General features: G+C 38.3%; 1 protein-coding gene across 3 annotated transcripts in view; it reads left to right on the top strand.

Annotated features, from left to right (window-relative positions):
* The first annotated feature begins 5,237 nt into the window (after nt 1-5,237).
* MYOT (myotilin) overlaps nt 5,238-24,065 on the top strand; it is a 64,592-nt gene continuing 45,764 nt past the window's right edge. The window contains exons 1-2 of one of the 3 annotated variants that reach the window (XM_027546417.1): nt 5,249-5,297; nt 8,169-8,226. The gene's annotated coding sequence lies outside the window, so the exon portion shown is untranslated. Of the gene's footprint in view, nt 5,298-8,168; nt 8,227-24,065 lie in introns of all 3 variants that reach the window. The other 2 variants (XM_027546416.1, XM_027546418.1) reach the window with 2 other exon arrangements.

Raw genomic sequence — 24,065 nt, 5'->3', positions numbered from 1 at the left:
ACATGACTGAATGACTGAAGTGAACTGAACTGATTATGTTTCTCAAAGGTAAGGGTTAAGATAGAAACAAATCCTATCTTAAAGGGTAAGCTGAGGCTTCCTTGTTACTTGGATAGTTGCCTTATTTTCTCTTCTAGATGATACACTCTGCCACTGCCATCATATATCTATCACCTTGTTGCCTTTTCCCTTTTTTCACTCCTTGTTGATTAAAGATTAAGATATATACACCAATTACATTCCCCACTACCCCTATCCTCAGCAAACGAGTTCGTTGTTGCCTTATCAGTGCCATTTCTTAAAGTTATCATAGTTTATTGCAGGAGCACACTTAGATTATCTAGTTCCATTTTTCACATGAGGAATCCAAAATCTAGAAAGAGTATATAATTTATTCAAGTGAGTGTCAAAATCCAAAATAGAATCTCATTTTCTTAATCCCCAGTTCTCAACATTACACCCAACAAATGTCTGAGCACACAGATGGCTATTAATAAATACCTTCTTGAACTGAAATGAATTATTGCTTCCTCCCTGTTTGACAAAAATACCTGGCCACCCTGTAGAATGTGGAAGGAAGAGGTGAAAGTAGGGCTCTGATTACTATGGCTTAAAAGGGAACTTGCTATAGATTCTGGCGTGGGCTGCCTGAGTTCTGATTTAGGCTCCACCACTGCCCAACCTAGATAGCATATTAAAAAGCAGAGATATTACTTTGCCAACAAGGGTCTGTCTAGTCAAGGCTGTGGTTTTTCCCGTGGTCATGTGTGGATGTGAGAGTTGGACAAAGAACTAATGCTTTTGAACTGTGGTGTTGGAGAAGACTCTTGAGAGTCCCTTGGACTGCCAGGAGATCCAACCAGTCCATCCTAAAGGAGATCAGTCTTGGGTGTTCATTGGAAGGACTGATGCTGAGGCTGAAACTCCAATACTTTGGCCACCTGATGCAAAGAACTCACTCATTGGAAAAGACCCTGATGCCAGGAGGGATTAGGGGCAGGAGGAGAAGGGGACGATAGAGAATGAGATGGCTGGATGGCATCACCGACTTGATGCACATGAGTTTGGGTGAACTCCGGGAGTTGGTGATGGACAGGGAGGCCTGGCGTGCCATGGTTCATGGGGTCACAAAGAGTCAGACATGACTGAGTGACTGAACTGAACTGAACTGCCCATCTGTATGATCTTGGGAAAACTGCTTTACATTTCTTAGTCTCAGCCTCCTCATTTGTAAAATGAAATAATCACAGAAACTACCTCAAAGGGTTGTTTATTAATTCAATGACATTTGTTGAAAACCTGCTCTGTAACAGGTACTCTGTTAGATGCTCTTAGAAGCATGGACAAGAAAAATGAGAATCAACTCTTAGAAGCTAAAATCCACCAGGATTAAGTGATATAATCTACATAAAATACCTAGCAGAGAGTCTGGTACCCAATAAATAGTCAACAAATGTTAGTCATTGTTATGGTTATTATTTAAAATATACTACTTACTCACATTTAAAAAGCAAATTAGCAAATAAATCTTACAAAGAGATGGCTCCAAGCAACACTTTAATGCATGAAACAGCTCACATGGTGGTGTTTCACAAGGACAGATATTATCACCATGGCAACGTTTCTCTGAGTTCCTGAAGAGCTCTTGCTTGGTACTGTGAAGGTTCAGGCATGGTCTGTGAAAACACCCTATAAACAGCATCATGTGGGGAGCGGAAAAAATCCTCTCTAATTTTGTACAAAAATGATAACTTTCTCTATAGAATCATTTAATAAACTTACTGTATAAAATCTTAAATTAAAAAAACATAAATTAAGGGATAATTAGTTACATTGTAATGGTAGTTATCAAAGATTTCTTTTTAATAGTCAGCTTACCTAGCATATTCAAAACATGATGTTGTTGTTCAAAATTAACAAGAACATGAAAAGATATGCAACATCTTTGGTCATTAGGGAAATCAAACTCAAAACCACAATGAGATACCACCTCATACCCAGTAGGGTGGCAATGATTTTAAAAATGGAAAATAATAAGGGTCATTGATGGTGTGGGGAAATTGGAACTTTCATACAATGCTGGTAGGAATGTAAAATAGTTCAGTCTCCATGGAAAACAATTTGGAGGTTCCTCAAAAAGCTAAACACAGAATTACCATATGATGTTATACACTGTTGCTCCATGATACATACCCAAAAGAATTAAAAACAGATGCTTAAACAAGTAGATGGTCATGCATGTTCACAATACCTCTATTCACAATAGACAAAAGCATAGAAATAGCCTAGATGTTTATCAATAAACATATGGACAAACAAACTGTGGAATACTCATACAATGGGATATTATTCAGTCATAAAAAGGAATGGATTAGAGATATATGCTACAACATGGATAGTTGCTGTTGCTCAGTCGCTAAGTCATGTCTGATTCTGCAACCCCATGGACTGCAGCACACCTTCTTTACTATCTTCTAGAATTTGCTCTAACTCAGGTCTATTGAGTCAGTGATGCTATCCAACCATCCATCTCATCCTCTGTCGCCCCCTTCTCCTCCTGCCCTCTATCTTTCCCAGCATAGGGTCTTTTCCAATGAGTTGGCTGTTCACATCAGGTGGCCAAAGTACTGAAGCTTCAGCATCAGTCCTTTCAATGAATATTCAGGATTGATTTCCTTTAGGATCAATTGGTTTGATCTTGCTATCCAACAGACTCTTAAGAATCTTCTCCAGCACCACAATTTGAAATCATCAATTCTTTAGCACTCAGCCATCTCTCACACCCATATGTGACTACTGAAAAAACCATAACTTTTATTATATGGACAGTGTGGATAGATTTCCAGAATATTATGCTAAGTGAAAGAAATCAGATACAAAAGGTCACATAATATATGATTATGCTTACATTAAATATATACAATGGATAAATCCATAGACACAGAATGCAGATTTGTAGTTTCCAGGAGTAAAGGTGAGGGAAAAGTGGGGGGAAACAGGTTAATAGATAAGGTGTTCTATCAGTACTTGGAGTGATGGAAATGTTGTGGAACTAGATAGAGGTGTGGTTGTACAACACTGTGAATGTACTAAATGTCAATGAATTGTTCATTTTTAAATGGTTAGTGTTATAACAAACATTCTAAAAAAGAAAATAAAGTTATATTTATGTTATATGAAATTCATTTCAGTGAGGTTTTTTAAAGATGTTATCCAAGTGGCCTTTAAACATAAAAATGTGACCAAAAGAATTTATAAGTGATAGCTTGGCCATCTCAGAAACCCATGTAAACAGGGCCTACATCTATTCACAGGAAAGGAACAGAGAGCCCTTACTAAAATCCTAGTTCCTTCCTAATGAAGGATAATTATAAGGTAAAATTATGACTTTCAGATAAATATAAAATTAATATATGTCAATGATTTTAACTACTTAATTAAAGACAGAATCAGAAAATGTAAAAAACTGGTTCTAGAGATAGCCAGAAATGCTGAAATTAATTTGTTAATTAGCAAAACTAGCCTCTTGAAGGGAGTGGTCAACTGCACCTCCACAAAGCAAAATTGGTTTACTTCTTTATAAACAAGAATAATTTGCATTACCCTCAGTTTTCTACAACTTCATAGAGTTTAAAACAGTTCAAAGACATTGAAAAGTACAAATCACTACAGGAGCAAATAACCTGGAAGAAGGTACAGTCAATGTATAGCATTCTAAAGGATTCTCAGTAATTTTTTTTTTACAAATTTCATAATTTTTCCTGACATTCTTCTGGCATTCAAGGTAATTCACTACTTTGGTAAATGGTTTCTCTTCTTTGGACTTGAGGCCCTTGTCTGTTTTTTAAAAGTTTTTTAAAGAGGAGTTGGCTTGGATGACCTGAAGCTTGCCTTGATCTTTGACAGCCTGGTAAGAACCAGTTTCCAGGGGCCAGATGCTGAGTCACATATTCCTACAGCTAACAGAGCCCTTTAAGCCATCAGCACTCATGATTACATCACATAAATTACTTCCCTTCTGATGGGACATGCCATCCCTTGATGAGGGAGACCATATTTCTAATGAATCATTCCAAAACAATTTGCCTTTTTGCACTACTACTGGAAATAGGATTATACTAAATTCCTCCAGCTTCTGTCAACCAAAAAGCACCATTTAATTTTTAAACAGCTTAATAAAACTAGACAGAGAAGTAGTCTAGAGCTATGAAAAGAAAAGAAGGTAGTTGACCTACATGAGATGCTCAAAAACTACTGGCTGAATTGAATGGCTTTGGAAATTTTATACCCTGCATGTGGAGTTGCGATCAACTGTACTTACTAGTTGACTGTACTGTACTATAGTACTGTTGCATTATTTACTTTTGGATTACTTACTCAGGGACACTAAGGACTGAACTTGGGATTCACTTAGTTTACTGTAAATGTAGCATGACATCTATGTTTCTTCCTTTTGTTAGCTCTTCCATAGCATTATTTAGCTGCTCAGTACTGGGCACACAGCAGCTCCTCAAGAAAGCTTACTGTTTAACCATAATTTATGACAGAGTGAAAGTCTATACTTATCACAGAGATTTTCAGCTTATTCATGATAATAAGAAGTTTCTTCATTTATTGGATCTAAACTCTTTATATTGTATTTTAGGTATATTGATCAATCCAGCACAATCAAAAGCATATCTACAAACGGCATGTAAAACAGAAGTCTTAAGCTTCAAAGAAAATATGTGCTGTTTCACATACCACCTCAAAAAGATCTACAACCCCTGCATAGATCCTCCACCAAAGTCAATACTGAGATTAATATTACATTTCTGAAATCAGTAAAATTGTAATCCTGACCCAAGCAACTGTGAGCTATCTCCTGTCTTCTGGATTGAGAGGAAGGGCAGCTTGAATTTCCTTGAAATGCCAATACCAAAATTCTTTACATTCCAGCTAAAAATGTTTCACTCACCATGAGACTTTGGCTTCTACCCTGTCTTTTATACCCTGATTTCCATTTAGATTTGATGTATAACTATCAGTGGTTAACTTCAGGGTCACATATTCTTCAGTCTTCTGTTGCAAGGATGGGTACTCCCCAAGTGTGATTAATAGAAATACAGTGGAATAGGGAGACCCTTCCACAGTCCTTCCAGCTGATACCCTAGCCTCTCTTCTGACAGCTGTCATCCCAGTTTATGCCCCTCCTTGCCAGAGAGCAGGGATCTATCTACCTCAAACAAACCCAGCCACGAGGGGCTCTTCCTGTGAGGACAACAGGAGAAGAAAAGCAGACAGACAACGTGGAGGCTGTGAGTACCTTTGAAACCAAGGCTGCTGGTTGGCTGGGTTTTCTCATATCATAGTGATCCTACAGATGAGGAAAATCAAGTATTCTAATTCCTTGGGCTCAGGACATGGGGAATATAATCCCCATGCTTTTAATTTATAGGAAGTCAGTACAGTGACTTCCCATCTCAACTCACAGGACCAAATATATTCACTCACTCACTCACTCACTCATACACTTGTCAAAGAACACCTGCCTAAAATCTATTATTAAAGCACTAAGAAAAACACAGGAGAGGGTTCAAAGATATACTGGAACTCAACATTTCCTGGCTCCAAACATCTGGAGCTGCTAAAGTCCCTGCACTTTCCAGCAGTCCTCTTGGTCAGATGTACCTTTTCAGTGCCAGGTCAAGGGCATGGCATACCAGAGAAAGAACAGCCCTTTCATTGCATCAGTGTTACCTGGCCCTTCACTCTACTCTGAAGAAGCCAGGCAGAATTTGAAGAAATGTCTGCAAAAATGCTGCTGGTGACTTTAAGACTGGAAATGACAACTAGCAGGGGGAAAGATGAAGAGAGGTTGTACTGACATAGCCAGAGGAAAGGAAGAGGGTTTGTGGAGGGAAAAAAAAAAAAAAGTAATGAAAGGACAACAGTGAATAGCTGGTCTCTACCTGGGATGCCACTTTTTAAAGCTCAGTTCAAAATGTTCAGTACAAACACCTGCCTGCAAAGGATCCTTGGAAGCAGATTAACTAAAATGTCTATAATATATATTATGCCAAATGCAGGGAAATGGGTAGATAGACATCAGCATTACTGAATATCTGTTTCATCTCTCCTTCCAGCCCACAGATTTAGTCAAAAAACCTAAGGAAACCAAAGGAATTTGTTTTTGTGTACTTGGGTGTGTGGCTGATTTTTTTCTCTCACTTTTCTGCCATATTTTTCAAGTTTTCTAAAATTAAAACGCATTTTTATAGAAACATTTAAATATATTATTTTATAAAAATAGAGCAAATCTCCAGGCTTGGAGAAAGGGCCCTGGGTCAGTCTGCACATTGCTGAGTAGACCAAGAAATTCCAGAGCTCCCTGGACTCTTAATACCAATCATTGCCAATGTCTCAATCTGTTGGCTTTTCTAAGTCTAGCAGTTAATAATGGGATAACAACATCTGCCGTCCTTAAAGACTTGTTCTGAAGGTCACAAGACAAATGTGTGAAAGTGTTTCTTGAGTATCAAGTACTTAATGAGTGTGAGACAGTTATTATTCCAGTATTACTCCAAAAAGACAACTTTCTATAAAATGAAAAAAGAATAGGGATAAATATAAAGAAGGTAGTGATTTACATGAATTTCCCCTCCATCTGAGTTCAAACAAAATCCACAGAATAATTCTGACCAGCAAAAGCTCTCTCCTCAAAACATCTGAAGCAACAACAGAAAGAGAAATTCAGCATCAAGAATCTATTCCATGTCAGGTAATTTGGTGATTGTGAAACCTTCAAGTCCTAGAATTGAATATGTGAGAGGTCTTCCCACTTTTCAACCCTGGTGGACTCTGATACCTTGGGCGAAACACTGAATCCCAACTGACATGGAAGAGACCTAGCAAAGTTATGTTTGAAACTGGAAGAGATTGAATGATTTCCCCTGAGACTGGCCCTGTGTTTGTTTCGAGTTCTCACCCTGAGGTATTTAGCTCTCTCCCACAGGAGTTGGAGAAACTAATTAATTAAGTCTGACAAGAAGCAGCAATAAGTACAGGGCTACAGACTTTTACTGACACTAGTCCAGGGCCAAATATGTTTCTCATTCTGGCTCCTATTTCCAGTGCACATTAGAATAGATGATGTCAACACCAGCCGAGAAGACAAGTTATCTCAATACTCAAACCCTGGCAGAAGAATCTGTGCCCTGACTTATTTTTAGTGCTTTTCTACCTTAGTAATCCAGTCAGCTAAAGAAAAGCTAGCAACGGACTGCTCTCTGAGCTCACCACCCTTATTTATCCCTTAGCAATTAGCAAGACATTTAATCACCTGGGGAGAATCTATTAGGAGTTTGGGGTCCCATCACTCACAGATTTTTAAAAGCCACAGAGGCTTATTATCCTAACCCAAGTGGAAATGTGGGCCTCACTATATCATTGGTAGCAATATTTTACTCAGAGGAGAAAGACACGAAAGAAAGGTAGCTAACAAAAACAGATATGGATAGCCTATCATTTTTACTAGCAGGGTAGAGGATGGCATGAAAAGAAAGAATTGTGTTTGACCTTTTATGAAATGTTAGAACTTAAACTAGTGCACACATTCTCCCTATCTTAAATTTCAAATTGGACTGTTGCTAGGAGTTCACAATGAATAGTTAGTGCTTGTTTACCAAGATGCAGAAAGTGAAGCATCAAAGATTAATCAGTACTTTCCACATTTTTCCATTTGGATTTAACCCCAAATATTTAACTTTATTTCAATCTCATACAGCTTGTGAGGACAGATTTATCCAACACCAGCTGTCCTCATATTTAAAAGCTGCTCCACAAAGATAAATTTAGAATCAAGGAAGGATCATATTCCTCAGCAAGAATTCTGCTCTATGCCCTACTGATGCCCTGAGCCACAAATGACAAACCAAATACCAGCATTATTGTTGTTCTTCTTGGACATTTCTTCAGAAGCCACAGTGTGGCAGAAACAGCATACACCACACAAGGCATAAGCCCTAAACTCAGAATTGTACCCATGGGTATAAATTTATTCCCAAGGTTATTTCTCACCAAAGCGGGAGGAAGGTATGTATCATTTTGACAGAGCAGGGAATGAAGTCACCTATCACACATACCCACCCCCTTACTTTTTCTTTTTTTTTTTTTTTTTTTTTTTTGAGCTTTCCACTCCAGGAATTTTCCAAACTTGCACAAGGCTCAAATAAGATTGAAGTCTGGGTAAGATACAACTGTTCATTAAATCAAACAGAAAGACTAAATGTCATCATCTTGACATTAGACATTTAGTATGACAACATATTGCATTAAAAAAATAATGAAAAATAATCTCAAGATTCTAAAAGATTATTAAATATTCTCTTTGAATGAAGTCTAACTGTAAAAGTATAGTTGTAAAAACACATCATTAATGTTTTATGTGCAATTTGTATGTCTTATGTCGCTCAGTTGTGCCCGACTTTTTGCTGCCCCATGGACTGCAGCCCACCAGGCTCCTCTATCCTTGGGGATTCTCCAGGGAAGAATCCTGGAGTAGGTTGCCATGCCCTCCTCCAGGGGATCTTCCCAACCCAGGGATCAAACCCAGGTCTCCCACACTACAGGCAGATTCTTTACTGATTGAGCCACCAGGGAAGTCCATGTGCAATTTGGAAGGTCATATTTCTCAACAGGCATTTTACAAGAGTAGAAAGCAAAAGTGACTAATAAACACACAAAAGATATACAACCTCATTCAAGATTAAAGAAATGCAGGTTTACAAAATGATAATATGTCAAATTATAAGGATTGTAAGGAATGATTCTCAAAACACTACTGAGAATGTATCATTTTAGCACAGGGGAATTTGGCCCTAACTATTAAACTTCAAAGAAATAGAGGAAAACAACAGAATGGGAAAGACTAGAGATCTCTTCAAGAGAATTAGAGATACCAAGAGAACATTTCATGCAAAGATGGGCTCAATAAAGGACAGAAATGGTATGGACCTAACAGAAGCAGAAGATATCAAGAAAAGGTGGCAAGAATACACAGAAGAACTGTACAAAAAAGATCTTCACGACCCAGATAATCACGATGGTGTGATCACTCACCTAGAGCCAGACATCCTGGAATGTGAAGTCAAGTGGGCCTTAGAAAGCATCACTACGAACAAAGCTAGTGGAGGTGATGGAATTCCAGTTGAGCTCTTTCAAATCCTGAAAGACGATGCTGTGAAAGTGCTGCACTCAATATGCCAGCAAATATGGCAAACTCAGCAGTGGCCACAGGACTGGAAAAGGTCAGTTTTCATTCCAATCCCAAAGAAAGGCAATGCCAAAGAATGCTCAAACTGCCACACAATTGCACTCATCTCACACGCTAGTAAAGTAATGCTCAAAATTCTCCAAGCCAGGCTTCAGCAATATGTGAACCATGAACTTCCTGATGTTCAAGTTGGTTTTAGAAAACGCAGAGGAACCAGAGATCAAATTGCCAACATCTGCTGGATCATGGAAAAAGCAAGAGAGTTCCAGAAAAACATCTACTTCTGCTTTATTGACTATGCCAAAGCCTTTGACTGTGTGGATCACAATAAACTGTGGAAAATTCTGAAAGAGATGGGAATACCAGATCACCTGACCTGCCTCTTGAGAAATCTGTATGCAGGTCAGGAAGCAATAGTTAGAACTGGACATGGAACAACAGACTGGTTCCAAATAGGAAAAGGAGTACATCAAGGCTGTATATTGTCACCCTGCTTATTTAACTATATGCAGAGTACATCGTGAGAAACGCTGGGCTGGAAGAAGCCCAAGCTGGAATCAAGATTGCCGGGAGAAATATCAATAACCTCAGATATGCAGATGACACCACCCTTATGGCAGAAAGTGAAGAGGAACTAAAAAGCCTCTTGATGAAAGTGAAAGAGGAGAGTGAAAAAGTTGGCTTAAAGCTCAACATTCAGAAAACTAAGATCATGGCATCCGGTCCCATCACTTCATAGGAAATGGATGGGGAAACAGTGGAAACAGTGTCAGACTTTACTTTTTGGGGCTCCAAAATCACTGCAGATGGTGACTGCAGCCATGAAATTAAAAGACACTTACTCCTTGGAAGGAAAGTTATGTCCAACCTAGCTGCTGCTGCTAAGTCGTTTCAGTCGTGTCTGACTCTGTGTGACCCCAGAGATGGCAGCCCACCAGGCTCCCCCGTCCCTGGGATTCTCCAGGCAAGAGTACTGGAGTGGGTTGCCATTGCCTTCTCCATGTCCAACCTAGATAGCATATTAAAAAGCAGAGACATTTCTTTGCCAACAAAGGTCCGTCTAGTCAAGGCTATGGTTTTTCCTGTGGTCATGTATGGATGTGAGAGTTGGACTGTGAAGAAAGCTGAGCGCCAAAGAATTGATGCTTTTGAACCGTGGTGTTGGAGAAGACTCTTGAGAGTCCCTTGGACTGCAAGGAGATCCAATCAGTCCGTTCTGAAGGAGATCAGCCCTGGGATTTCTTTGGAAGGAATGATGTTAAAGCTGAAACTCCAGTACTTTGGCCACCTCATGTGAAGAGTTGACTGATTGGAAAAGACTCTGATGCTGGGAGGGATTGCAGACAGGAGGAGAAGGGGACGAAAGAGGATGAGATGGCTGGATGGCATCACTGACTGGACGGATGTGAGTGTGAGTGAACTCCGGGAGTTGGTGATGGACAGGGAGGCCTGGCGTGCTGCAATTCATGGGGTCACAAAGAGTCAGACACGACTGAGCGACTGAATGGAACTGAACTGATTAAACTTCAAAATGCATATTTTTCCCCTGTAATTCCACTGCTATAAGTAAACTTACAAAAGCATTCAAAGGTGTATTTATAAAGATGCTCATATAAGTATTGTTTTTAACAATCCAGATATTCTTCAACAGGAAAATGATTAACTATTATAAACCATATAAAAATTCTATGTAGGAATTCAGAAGAATGAATTAGATTTTTGTGTGCTATTATCAAATGATGACCCAGACATATTAAGTGGAAAGGCAAAGTGTAGAATACTATAAATAGTATGATTGCATTTATGAAAAAATAAAATGAAATTATATATATATATAAATAAAGAGAGCTGTATGAATGTATAGTTACATATATAAGGGCTCCCCAGTGGCTCAGACAGTAAAGAATCCACCCGCAATGCGGGAGACCTGGGTTTGATCCCTGGGTTGGGAAGATCCCCTGGAGGAGGGCATGAGAACCCACTCCAGTGTTCTTGCCTGGAGAATCCCCATGGACAGAGGAGTCTATCAGGCTACAGTCCATGGGGTCACAAAGAGTCAGACATGATTAAGCACAGCACAGAACATAAAGGATATTAAAAACTGTTAAAAATAAAAATGAGAGACTAGAAGGGGTAAGCTTTTTTAATTTTTATTTTTTATTGAAATATATGTGATTTACAATATTTCAGGTGTACAACAAAGTGATTCAGTTTCTTTTTCAGATTCTTTTCCATTGTAGGTCAGTATAAGATATTGAATATAGTTTCCTGTTCTATATAGTAGGTCCTTGTTGTTTATTTATGTATAATAGTGTGTATTTATTAATCACAAATTCCAAATTTATCCCTCCCCCCACTTTCCCCTTTGGCAACCATAAGTTTGTTTTCCATGTCTGTGAGTCTATTTCTCTTTTATAAATAAGTTCATTTGGATTACTATTTTAGATTTCACATATAATTGATATCACATGATATTTGTCTTTCTCTGTCTTATTTCACTTAGTGGACTTACTTCACTTAGTATGATAATCTGTAAATCTATTCATGTTGCTTCACATGGCATTATTTTGTTCTTTAATGACTGAGTAACAGTCAGTTATATTTATACACACATCTTTTTCCATTCCTCTGTTGACACTTTGGTTGCTTCCATGTCTTGGCTGTTGTAAGTAGAGATGCAATGAACACTGGAGTGCATGTACCTTTCTAATTAGAGTTTTCATCTTTTTTGGATATATACCCAAGAGTGGGATTACTGGATCATATGGCAGTTCTACTTTTTTATTTTTTGAGGAACCTCCATACTGTTTTCCATAGTGGATGCACAAACTAACATTCCCACCAAGAGTGTAGGAGGGTTTGCTTTTCTCCACACCCTTTCCAGCATTTATTTGTAGACTTTTTGATGATGGCCTTTCTGATTGGTATGAGATGATACCTCACTGTGGTTTTGATTTGCATTTCTCTAACAATTAGCAATGTTAAACATCTTTTCATGTGCCTTTTGGCCATCTGTATGTCTTCTTTGGAGAAATGTCTATTTGGATCTTCTGCCCATTTTTTAATTGTGCTGTTTGGTTTTTTATATTGAGTTGCATGAGCTGTTTGTATATTTGGGGAAATAATCCCTTGTTAGTTGCATTATTTGCAAATATGTTCTCATATTTGTTTTCTCTGTGTAGGTTGTCTTTTTATACTGTTATGGTTTCCTTTGCTGTGCTGCAGCTTGTAAGTTCAATTAGGTCCCATTTGGTTATTTTTGGTTTTGTTTCCATTACTCTAGGAGATTTATCCAAAAAATATATATTGCTGTGATTTATGTCAAAGAATGTCCTGTCCGAGTTTTTCTCTAGAAGTTTTACAGTACCCAGTCTTACATTTAGGTCTTTTACCCGTTTTGAGTTTATTTTTGTATTTGGTGTTAGTTGTTGTTGCTGTTCTGTCACATCCAACTCTTTGCAACTCCATGGACTACAGAGAAACAGGCTTCCCTGTCCTTCTCCATCTCCCAGAGTTTGCTCAAACTCATGTTCAGTGAGTCAGTGATGCCGTCCAGCCATCTCATCCTCTGTCATCCCCTTCTCCTCCTGCCTTCAATCTTTCCCAGCATCAGGGTTTTTTTCCCTGAATCAGCACTTCACATAAAGTGGCCAAAATACTGGAGCTTCAGCTTCAGCATCAGTCCTTGTAATGAATATTCTGGACTGATCTCCTTTAGGACGGACTGGCTTGATCTTGCAGTCCATGGGACTCTCAAGAGTCTTCTCCAACACCACAGTTCAAAAGCATCAATTCTTCGGCGCTCAACTTTCTTAATGGTCCAACTCTCACATCCATACATGACTACTGGAAAAACCATAGCTTTGACTAGATGGACCTTTGTTGGCAAAGCAATGTCTCTGCTTTTTAATATGCTGTCTAGGTTGGTCATAGGAGAAGGCAATGGCACCCTACTCCACTACTCTTGCCTGGAAAATCCCATGGACAGAGGAGCCTGGTAGCCTGCGTTCCATGGGGTCACTAAGAGTCGGACACGACTGAGCGACTTCACTTTCACTTTTCACTTTTATGCACTGGAGAAGGCAATGGCAACCCACTCCAGTGTTCTTGCCTGGAGAATCCCAAGGATGGGAACCTGGTGGGCTGCCATCTATGGGGTCGCACAGAGTTGGACACGACTGAAGTGACTTAACAGTAGCACGTTGGTCATAGCATTTCTTCCAAGGAGTAAGCATCTTTTAACTTCATGGCTGAGGTCACCACCTGTAGTGATTTTGGAGCCAAAAAATATAAAGTCTGTCACTGTTTCCATTCCCCATCTCCTCTGCCATGAAATGATAGGGCATTTACTGGATGTAATTTTCACAATATTGATTCTTCTTACCCAGGAACATGGAATCTCTCTCCATCTGTTTATGTCATCTTTGATTTCTTTCATTAGTGTCTTGTAATTTTCTGTGTACAGTTCTTTTGTCTCCTTAGAGAAGTTTATTCCTAGATATTTAGTTCTTTTTGTTGCAATGGTGAATGGGATTGATTTCTTAATTTCACTTTCTGATTTTTCATTGTTGGTATATAGAAATGCAAGTGATTTCTATGTATTGATTTTGTATCCCACAACTTTGCTAAAATCACTGATTAGCTCTAGTAATTTTTTGATAGTATCTTTAGGGTTTTCTGTGTACAGTATGTCATCTGCAAACATTGACAGCTTTACTTCTTCTTTTCCAATCTGGATTCCTTTTATTTCTTTTTCTTCTCTAATTTGCTGTAGCGAGGACTTCCAGAACTATGTTGAATAACAGTGATGAAAGTGGACACCCTTGTGTTGTTCCTGATCTTAGGGTGAATGCTTTCAGTTTTTCACCATTGAGAATAATGTTTGCTGTAGGCTTATCACATATGGCCTTTACTATGTTGAGGTAGGTTCCTTCTATTCCCATTTTTTGAAGAGTTTTAATCATAAATGGGTGATGAATTTTGTCAAAGGCTTTTTCTGCATCTACTGAAATTATCAAATGGTTTTATCTTTCAATTTGTTAATATGGTATATCACATTGATTGATTTGTGTAAATTGAAGAATCCTTGCTTCCCCGGAATAAACCCAACTTGATCATGGTGAATGAGCTTTTTGATGTGTTGCTTAATTCTGTTTGCTAAAATTTTGTTGAGGATTTTTGCATCTATGTTCATCAGTGATATTGGCCTGTAGTTTGTGTATGTGTGTGTTGTCTTTGTCTGGTTTTGTTATCAGGGTGATGAGACCACCTTTTCTTCATTGTATATTCTTGCCTCCTTTGCCACAGATTTATTGACCAAAAGTGCATGGGTCTTTTTCCATCCTGTTCCATTGATCTATATATCTGCTTTTGTGCCAGTACCATATTGTTTTAATTATTGTATTTTCAAGCATCAGTTCTTTGGTGCTCAGCCTTCTTTATGGTCTAACTCTTATATCCTGTACATGACTACTGGAAAAACCATAGGGTACCTGATTCCTCCAGCTCCATTCTTTCTCAAGATTGTTTCAGCTATCAGGGGTCTTTTGTGTTTTCATACAAATTTAAAAAATTTTTCTTCCAGTTCTGTGAAAAACACCATTGGTAATTTGATAGGGATTGTGCTGAATCTATGGACTGCCATGGGTAGAATGGTCATTTTATCAGTACTGATTCTTCCAATCCAAAAACACGGTATATCTTTCCATCTGTTTGTGTGGTCTTCAGTTACTTTCATCAGCATCTTGTAGTTTTCAGAATACAGGTCTTTTGCCTCCTTAGGTAGGTTTAGTCCTAGATATTTTATCCTTTTTGATTCAATGGTAAATGGGGTTGTTTCCTTAATTTCTCTTTCTGCTATTTTGTTGTTAGAGTACAGAGATGCAATCGATTTCTGTATATTGATTCTGTATTCAGCAACTTTACCAAATTAACTGATGATAGTTTGTTTTCTGGTGGTGCTTTAGGATTTTCTATGTATAGTATCATGTCATCTGCAAAGACTGACAGTTTTACTTCTTCCTTTCCAATCTGGATTCCTTTTATTTCCTTTTCTTCCCTGATTGCTGTGGCTAAGACTTCCAAAACTATGTTGAATAGAAGTGTCAAGAATGGGCATTCTTCTCTTGAGGGAATTCTTTCAGCTTTTCATCACTGAGTATGATGTTAGCTGTGAGATTATCACATATGGGTTTTATTATGTTGAGTCAGGTATCTTCTATGCCAACTATCTGGAGTTTTTCTTTTTAATCATAAATGAATATTGAATTTTATCCAAAGCTTTTTCTTAATCTACTGAGATGATCACATGGTTTTTATTCTTCAGTTTGTTAATGTGGTATATCACATTGATTAATTTCTGGATACTGAAAATCCCTCACATCCCTGGGATAAATCCCACTTGATCATGGTGTATAATCCTTTTACTGTATTGGTGGAATTAGTTTGCTAGTATTTTGTTGAGGATTTTTGGCATCTATGTTCATCAGTGATACTGACCTACAATTTTCTCTTTTATGATAGCTTTGTCTGGTTCTGGTATCAGAGTGACGGTGGCCTCATAGAATGAGTTTGGAAGTGTTCCTTCTTGTGAATTTTTTTGGAATATTTTCAGAAGGATAGGTATTAACTCTTGTCTAAATGTTTGTTAGAATTCACCTGTGAGACCATCTGGACTGGACTTCTATTTGCTGTGAGGTTTTAAGTTACTGGTTCAACTTCAGTACTAGTGATTGGTCTGTTCATATTTTCTATTTCTTTCTGATTCAATCTTGGGAGACTTAAACTTTCTAAGAATTTGTCCATTTCTTCTAGGATGTCCATTTTTTTGGCATACAGTTGATCACAGAAGTCATTTATGATTCTTTGTATTTCTGTGGTGACAGTTATAACTTCTCCTTTTTCATTTCTGCTTTTATTGATTTGGCTTCTCATCTTTTTTCCATAATAAGTCTCACTGCTAAGTTATTTCAGTCGTGTCCGACTCTTCGTGACCCCATGGACTGCAGCCTACCAGGCTCCTCCATCCATGGGATTTTCCAGGCAAGAGTACTGGAGTGGGTTGCCATTGCCTTCTCCATAAGTCTCACTAAGGTTTATCAATTTTGTTTATTTTTTCAAAGAATCAGCTTTTAGTTTCATTGATCTTTTCTATTGTTTTTTCAATCTCTATTTCATTTATTTCTGCTCTTATCTTTTTTTATTCTTTCCTTCTAATAACTTTGGGTTTTGTTTGTTCTTCTTCCTCTAGTAGGTTTAAGGAGGAAACGATCAACTTTTATTTTTTCATTTTATACTTTCTATACTCTGAATTTTTAGAGTTTTTGCCCTAAGCATCTACTACTTTTATCATTTTAAATCTTTTGGCACTCACAGGTTTGTTTCAATTCTCTGAAAGATTCAGTTGCATAGAATATCCCAAGTTCCTAAAAATACTTTAGGAATCAAAAGAATTAAGTTATACTCAGTGTAGTTTTGGAAAACTCAGCAGTGGTCACAGGACTGGAAAAGGTCAGCTTTCATTCCAATCCCAAAGAAAGGCAATGCCAAAGAGTGCTCAAACTAGCGCACTATTGCACTCATCTCAAACGCTAGTAAAGCAATGCTCAAAATTCTCCAAGCCAGGCTTCAGCAGTATGTGAACTGTGAACTTCAAGATGTTCAAGCTGGTTTTAGAAAAAGCAGAGGAACCAGAGATCAAATTACCAACATCCAATGGATCATCGAAAAAGCAAGAGAGTTCCAGAAAAAAATCTGCTTTATTGACTACACCAAAGCCTTTGACTGTGTGGATCACAATAAACTGTGGAAAATTCTGAAAGAGATGGGAATACCAGACCACCTGAGCTGCCTCTTGAGAAACCTCTATGCAGGTCAGGAAGCAACAGTTAGAACTGGACATGGAACAACAGACTGGTTCCAAATAGGAAAAGGAATACATCAAGGCTGTATATTGTCACCCTGCTTATTTAACTATATGCAGAGTACATCGTGAGAAACGCTGGGCTGGAAGAAGCCCAAGCTGGAATCAAGATTGCCGGGAGAAATATCAATAACCTCAGATATGCAGATGACACCACCCTTATGGCAGAAAGTGAAGAAGAACTAAAGAGCCTCTTGATGAAAGTGAAAGAGGAGAGTGAAAAAGTTGGCTTAAAGCTCAACATTCAGAAAACTAAGATCATGGCATCCGGTCCCATTACTTCATGGCAGATAGATGGGGAAACAGTGTAAATAGTGGCTGACTTTATTTTTGGGGGCTCCAAAATCACTGCAGATGGTGACTGCAGCCATGAAGTTAAAAGACACTTACTCCTTGGAAGGAAAGTTATGACCAACCTAGACAGCATATTAAAAAGCAGAGACATTATTTTGCCAACAAAGGTCCATCTAGTCAAGGCTATGGTTTTTCCAGTAGTCATGTATGGATGTAAGAGTTGGACTATAAAGAAAGCTGAGCACAGAAGAATTGATGCTCTTGAACTGTGGTGTTTGAGAAGATTCTTGAGAGTCCCTTTGACTGGAAGGAGATCCAACCAGTCCATCCTAAAGGAGATCAGTCTTGGGTGTTCATTGGAAGGACTGATGTTGAAGCTGAAACCCCAATACTTTGGCTACCTGATGATAAGATCTGACTCATTTGAAAAGACCCTGATACTGGGAAAGACTGAGGGCAGGAGGAGAAGGGGACAACAGAGGATGAGATGGTTGGATGGCATCACCAACTCAATGGAAATGGGTTTGGGTAGACTCCAGCAGTTGGTGATAGATAGGGAGGCGTGGTGTGCTGAGGTTCATGGGGTCGCAAAGAGTCAGACACGACTGAGCGACTGAACTGAACTGAAGTGAACAAGGTAGTTTTAGCACCTGGGCTTCCCAGGTAGCTCAGTGGTAAAGAATCCGCCTGCCAATGTAGATGCGTGTTGGATCCCTGGGTCAGGAAGATTCCCTGCAGAAGGAAATGGCAATCCACTCCAGGATTCTTGCCTGAGAAATCCCATAGACAGAGGAGCCTGGTAGATACAGTCCACAAAGAGTTGGACATGACTTAGAGACTAAAACAACAATACATTTTAGTATATCCTGCTTCTCTGAAAATTGGTTATTCCTATAGCTTGGTAGAATTGGCCAGAATTTCATTCACTTTCTAGGACAGATAACAAAGAGGGAGTTGTGTTCATATAGCCCTTATATTTTGAAAATGGATTTGACCCTCCAGGTTATATTTATGCCTTGTTGTCATTTCAATGATTAGGAACGATTTAGTATCACACAATCTAATTTCAGAAGAATATTAAGTATAACAATACTCTGAGCACATTAAATCACCAAAGACATTCATAAAGGGACCTATGATCTCAGGTTCAAAAATCCAAGGAGGTAACACTGAGTAAACGGCAAGAAAGCATGTTCTGATGTGGGAGAGCACTCTGTAGATTACAAAATGTAATAGAAATTTAGGTAGTAGAATGTCAGAATATTTTGTTGGGGCTGCTGCCTAACCTGATTTCACCAAGCCTTAGGCTGGACATAGGATCATCACTCAAATTTTACTCCAGAGAAAATCCCACCACAGATGTAGGCTGATGTGGCGATTTTAATTTCCTTTGGAAGACCCTATAGGATGGATTCTCTATTTCTTTTCAGTATATGTGTGTGTGTGTGTGGTTTTTTAACAGACATCAGGTGCATAACACATAATAACTCATATTTTGAAACTATGAATTAACATACATGGTACTCTTCTACTTTATCTTTTTACTGGTTTATTTGCTTAATGTTATAAACCCTTTACTCAACCCAAGAACTGGAATAAAACCAATAACTTACAATATCTATGTGCTCCTCCTCTATCTCTTCCCCTCACTGTTCCTCAATTGTTACCACTATCATATTTTTGTGTGTATTACATCTTTACTTTTTAAACAGTCTTATCAAGGTATATTACTGTACCTTAAATTAAAATAGGAAAATTAAGCAGAATAAATTCATTCATCCATTAACAGTACAATGAATTTGATGAAGGGCAGGACTCTGCATTAGACATTATGAGAGATATACAAACACCTGAGATAGCAAAGCACTGTACCTGGCACTCAATATATTTTTCGCTGAATTGGATCAAGCAAAAAATTTACCAAGTACATATAACATGGCTGCATTCTTAAATAAAGAAGGGATTGGCAGGGAATCTCTTGCAATTTGGACAAAGAGATCTATGATCCAAACAAACTTCCCAGGGCCAGTTTTTAAGCAAGTGGCTTCCTTTTTGCCAACCTCCTCCATTTTCCTTTTTGCAGTCTTCTTCATCTAGCATTAAAGGGCCAAGAGTTGAGTCTCTGCTACTTGATACCCAATAAGAAACTTTTACCCCATCTGTTCTATACATGATGACAGATAAATCTCCCTTAAGTCCTATCAGGTCACTCTATACCCAGTACAGACCTGCAATGATTCTTAGCTCATTATATGATCTAAAACCTTACCCTGACATTCAAGGCTCTAAGGGATTTGATACTAACCAATCCTTCCAACTTTCTGTCTCTGGTCAAAAGACTTACTTATACTTATCGGAGAAGGCAATGGCACCCCACTCTAGTACTCTTGCCTGGAAAATCCCATGGATGGAAGAGCCTGATAGGCTGCAGTCCATGGGGTCGCTAAGAGTTGGACACGACTGAGCGACTTCCCTTTCACTTTTCACTTTCATGCATTGGAGAAAGAAATGGCAACCCACTCCAGTGTTCTTGCCTGGAGAATCCCAGGGACGGGGGAGCCTGGTGGGCTGCCGTCTATGGGGTTTCACAGAGTCAGACACGACTGAAGCAACTTAGCAGCAGCATACTTTTTATGAATGCCTCACACTTTAACCAATGTTAAGACGCCTTGCCCTGCTATTTGTCGAAATGTGCTCTATGGATCAACAGAATCAGTTTTATCTGGGAACTTGTGAGAAAACCACCATTTCAGGTCCTCACCAAAACCTATTCAATTTGAATATGCATTTTAGCAAGATTTTCAAGTGATGCATCTGCACATTAAATTTTGAGAACCACTGTAAAATTATAAAGTGCTTTTCTCTGATGCTTAAGGAACTGTTATCATCATTTGTTTCCCTACAGAACACGTATGCACTTAGAAAGCAAAGGGTTATCCAAATTATGTTATCCAATCATGCTGTTCAGCCCTCAGAAACAAAGGACTACACTGGATTGACTAATTTGGTGTCAGTTCTGCAGCTAAAAAGGTAACTAGAATCATCTTCCTTCACTCTATTGTCTGACAAACCAGACCCAACACAAACAACACACCCACACAAACACACAAGAACATACACACATAGGATCTTCTGTTAATAGGATTTTTAGCAGGAGAGGAAATTGCAAAAGAAAGGAATGTCAGGGACTTCCTGGTAGTTCAGGGGCTGGGAATGTACTCCCAGTGTGGGGGGCTTGGGTTTGTTCCCTGGTCAGGGAACTAGATCCCACATTCCACAACTAAGACTGGTGCAACCAAATAAATTAAAAAAAAAAAAAAGAAAGAAAGGTATGCTAAAGCCTGACATGAATATCAAAATTGTTTTGAGATCAATTAGACAGCCACTGTAAGTCCCCTTTAAACTAAAACTGAGCAGCTAGATTTACTTGATGTACTCCCAGGTCATGGTCAATAGTCTATGATTCCAGAGAACAACACTTTTACAGTCCCAGAAGTGACTGTAGGGACCAAGGACAGCCCTGAGATTAAGTATGAAGCTGCAAAGCCTGACTTCCTGTCTCGGTCCTCTCTAAACCCCAGCTTCTTTATAACCTCCTCTAAAACTTCTGCTCTACACATGTGTCTACTATCTTGACACCTTCATCTCCTGACATGTCTAACTGCCCTTGCCTCCATGAGCTTGTCACTGTCAACACTTCTTTCTCCTACTCTCTATTCAGCTTCTTGGTCTCTCACAGGGTTCAACATTGCCAAGGTGACAACAAGCTAATTAAACTGTGCTAAAATAAGGAAGTTAGGGAAGAACTATGTCCTGATTAACCTATGCTAATCACCTTTGCCCCTTCCCCTTGTGCATTCCTTGATAACTTTCTTTGTTTTTATTTTTTACTGAAGCATAATTGAATCACAATGTTGTGTTAATTACTGTTGTACAGCAAAGTGACTCAAATATACATATATATATATATATATATTCTTTTTCATATTTTTTACATTATGGTTGATTACCAGACATTGAATATAGTTTCCTGTGCTATATAATAAGACCTTGTTGTTATTCTATATATACCAGTTTGCATCAGCTAATCCCAAACTCCAAGCCCAACCTTCTCTCACTCCTCTCCCCTTTGGCAACCACCAGTCTATTCCCTATGTTCCTCATTCTGTCTCTGGTTCATAGATAGGTTTATTTGTGTCATATTTTAAATTCCACACATAAGTGATATCATATGGTATTTCTCTTTCTTACTTCACTAAGTATGATAATCTCTAGTCACATTGATGTTGCTGCAAATGGCACTATCTTGTTCTTTTTATGGCTGAATAGTATTTCACTGTATATATGTACAACAACCTTTTCTACTTCAAAAGATTTCATATTAATTGCACAACATCTTCTTTATCCATGCATCCGTCAATGAACATTTATAATAGGTTGTTTTCATGTCTTGGCTATTGTGAAAAACGCTGCTATGAACATGGGATGCAACTGTCTTTTTAGATTAGCGTTTTGTCTAGATATATGCACAGGAGTGGGATTCATAAGGTAATTTTATTTTTAGTTTTCTGAGGAGCCTCCATACTGTTTTCCACAGTGGCTGCATCAACTTACATTCCCATCAATAGTGTAGGAGAGTTCCCTTTTCTCCACACCCACATTTCATGATAGCCATTCTGATCGGCCTGAGGTGGTACCTCACTGTAGTTTTAATTTGCATTTCTCTAATAATTAGCAATGTTGAGCATCTTTTCATGTTCCTATTGGCCATCTACATTTCTTTTTTGGAGAAATGTCTCTCAGTGCTTCTGCCCAATTTTTGATTGGGTTGTTTTTTTGTTGCTGAGTTGTATCTGTTTGTATATTTTGGAAATTAAGCCTTTTCAGTTGCATTGTTTGCAAACATTTTTGATAATTTTCTTGAGAGAACTGACCTGGGCTATCATTATACCATATTCTGGGGCAGGGACTGGACCTAGTGAGAATTTGTCCTTTGGGTCTCAATATTTTTATTTATTGAACACACTTTCAGCTCTGCCTCTCCCAAGCTCTCTGATATGGGTCTTTGGAGTTTTGACCCAAACCTATTTCATATCTCCCAAATGAAATCAATACAGTTAACCACACATCTCTCTCACACTTTGGAATTAGCTTTTTATACACCACCCAGTTTGATTAATCTCAACACCACATCTAATTTCTTATATATCTAAGCATATGTATCTAAGATTTCTTATATATCTTGTTTATTCTAATAAACAAGACCGCTGTCTGAGTTAAGTTTCTGACCCAGTGTCCTGTATATGAGAAGATTATTAATGGACATCTCTGTTCATATGCTTATAAGGTCCCTCCTAAACCCAAAGCTATATAGATACAATAAGCAAGACAGTGGGGGTATTAGAAGAGAGAAACACAGAAGAGAAAATCATGAAATAGATTCATACAAGTAAAACAAACCTGAATTTTGACAAAGGCTAGGCTTTTCATTGGAACCTAGGTCCCCTTTCCTCCTATTTCTCAAGAAGTACACAGGTCAAGAAAGTATATTTCATATAGTAGAGGTTAAAAGCTCACTGCTCTAGAAAAGGACTGTGTTGATTTTATTCTTGACTTCACTGTTTATCAGCTATGTGGGTTTGGGCAATGTGTATAACCTCTTTAAGCTTATGTTTCCCAATATAAAAATATGTCTACATCTTGGAATTTTTGTAGGAGTGAATGTAATAATGTATATAATGTGATTAGTACAGTGCTAGTGATCAATCTCATTTTAAGTTGTTAAAATCAAGCTCAGAGAGGACTACTGTACATGATCTGGTTTCATCAGTTTTGTTTTTTTTTTTTCTCTAATTTGCAAAGCCTGCTTAATGCTACAGATTCTCCTCTCTGGGACTCTTTTAGTTACACACAGCTCTAGCACATGCTGCTGTCCATGTGGTGGGTAATCTGACTCTCAGCTAAGGACAGTATGTGGTCTTAACTGTCCTTGTGCACACAACATTCCTCTTGGCAATAACTCTGCATGTGTGTGATGAGGACAAACAGAAATGGAAGAGCCTTTTTTAAAAACCGAGCATGATCTTATAACATAAAAACTTATGTACTTAAGCCAATGGTATCAAAAAGGACAAACATCCTCTTTCTATTTTAGGCTAAATATCAAAGGAAATAAAAACTTTAGGATTAAATATCAGTCTCTTATGAATTTAGCAGGATGTGAAAGACATTAGAAGGAATCTAATCTCCCCCACCTCTAAGATGACTCGACAACTGGCCTGTCTGCTTCAGAGTGCCACCACTGGAGAGGGTGTCATTTGTGTTAAAGTAATGGCTCTTCCTGTTTAAAGACAAATGGGAGGACTGGAATGTCCAAATTTCACAGAGAAGTTTATGTCTTTGTCTGAACCAGTCTATCAAAGGATTGGTATAAAACAAGTCAGTGTTGATGTGCCCTGATGGTGTGATAACTTTGGAAATCTAAAGAAAAAAAATTATAAAGTGTGTACAAGAAAGGGTTCTACTCTCTGACATAAATCACAGCAAGATCCTCTATGACCCACCTCCCAGAGTAATGGAAATAAAAGCAAAAATAAA

Source organism: Bos indicus x Bos taurus, chromosome 7, assembly GCF_003369695.1.
Source record: "Bos indicus x Bos taurus breed Angus x Brahman F1 hybrid chromosome 7, Bos_hybrid_MaternalHap_v2.0, whole genome shotgun sequence".
Taxonomy (NCBI): Eukaryota; Metazoa; Chordata; class Mammalia; order Artiodactyla; family Bovidae; genus Bos; species Bos indicus x Bos taurus.
The sequence above is the reverse complement of the archived record's forward strand: the minus strand, read 5'-3'. Positions and strand labels throughout refer to the sequence as shown.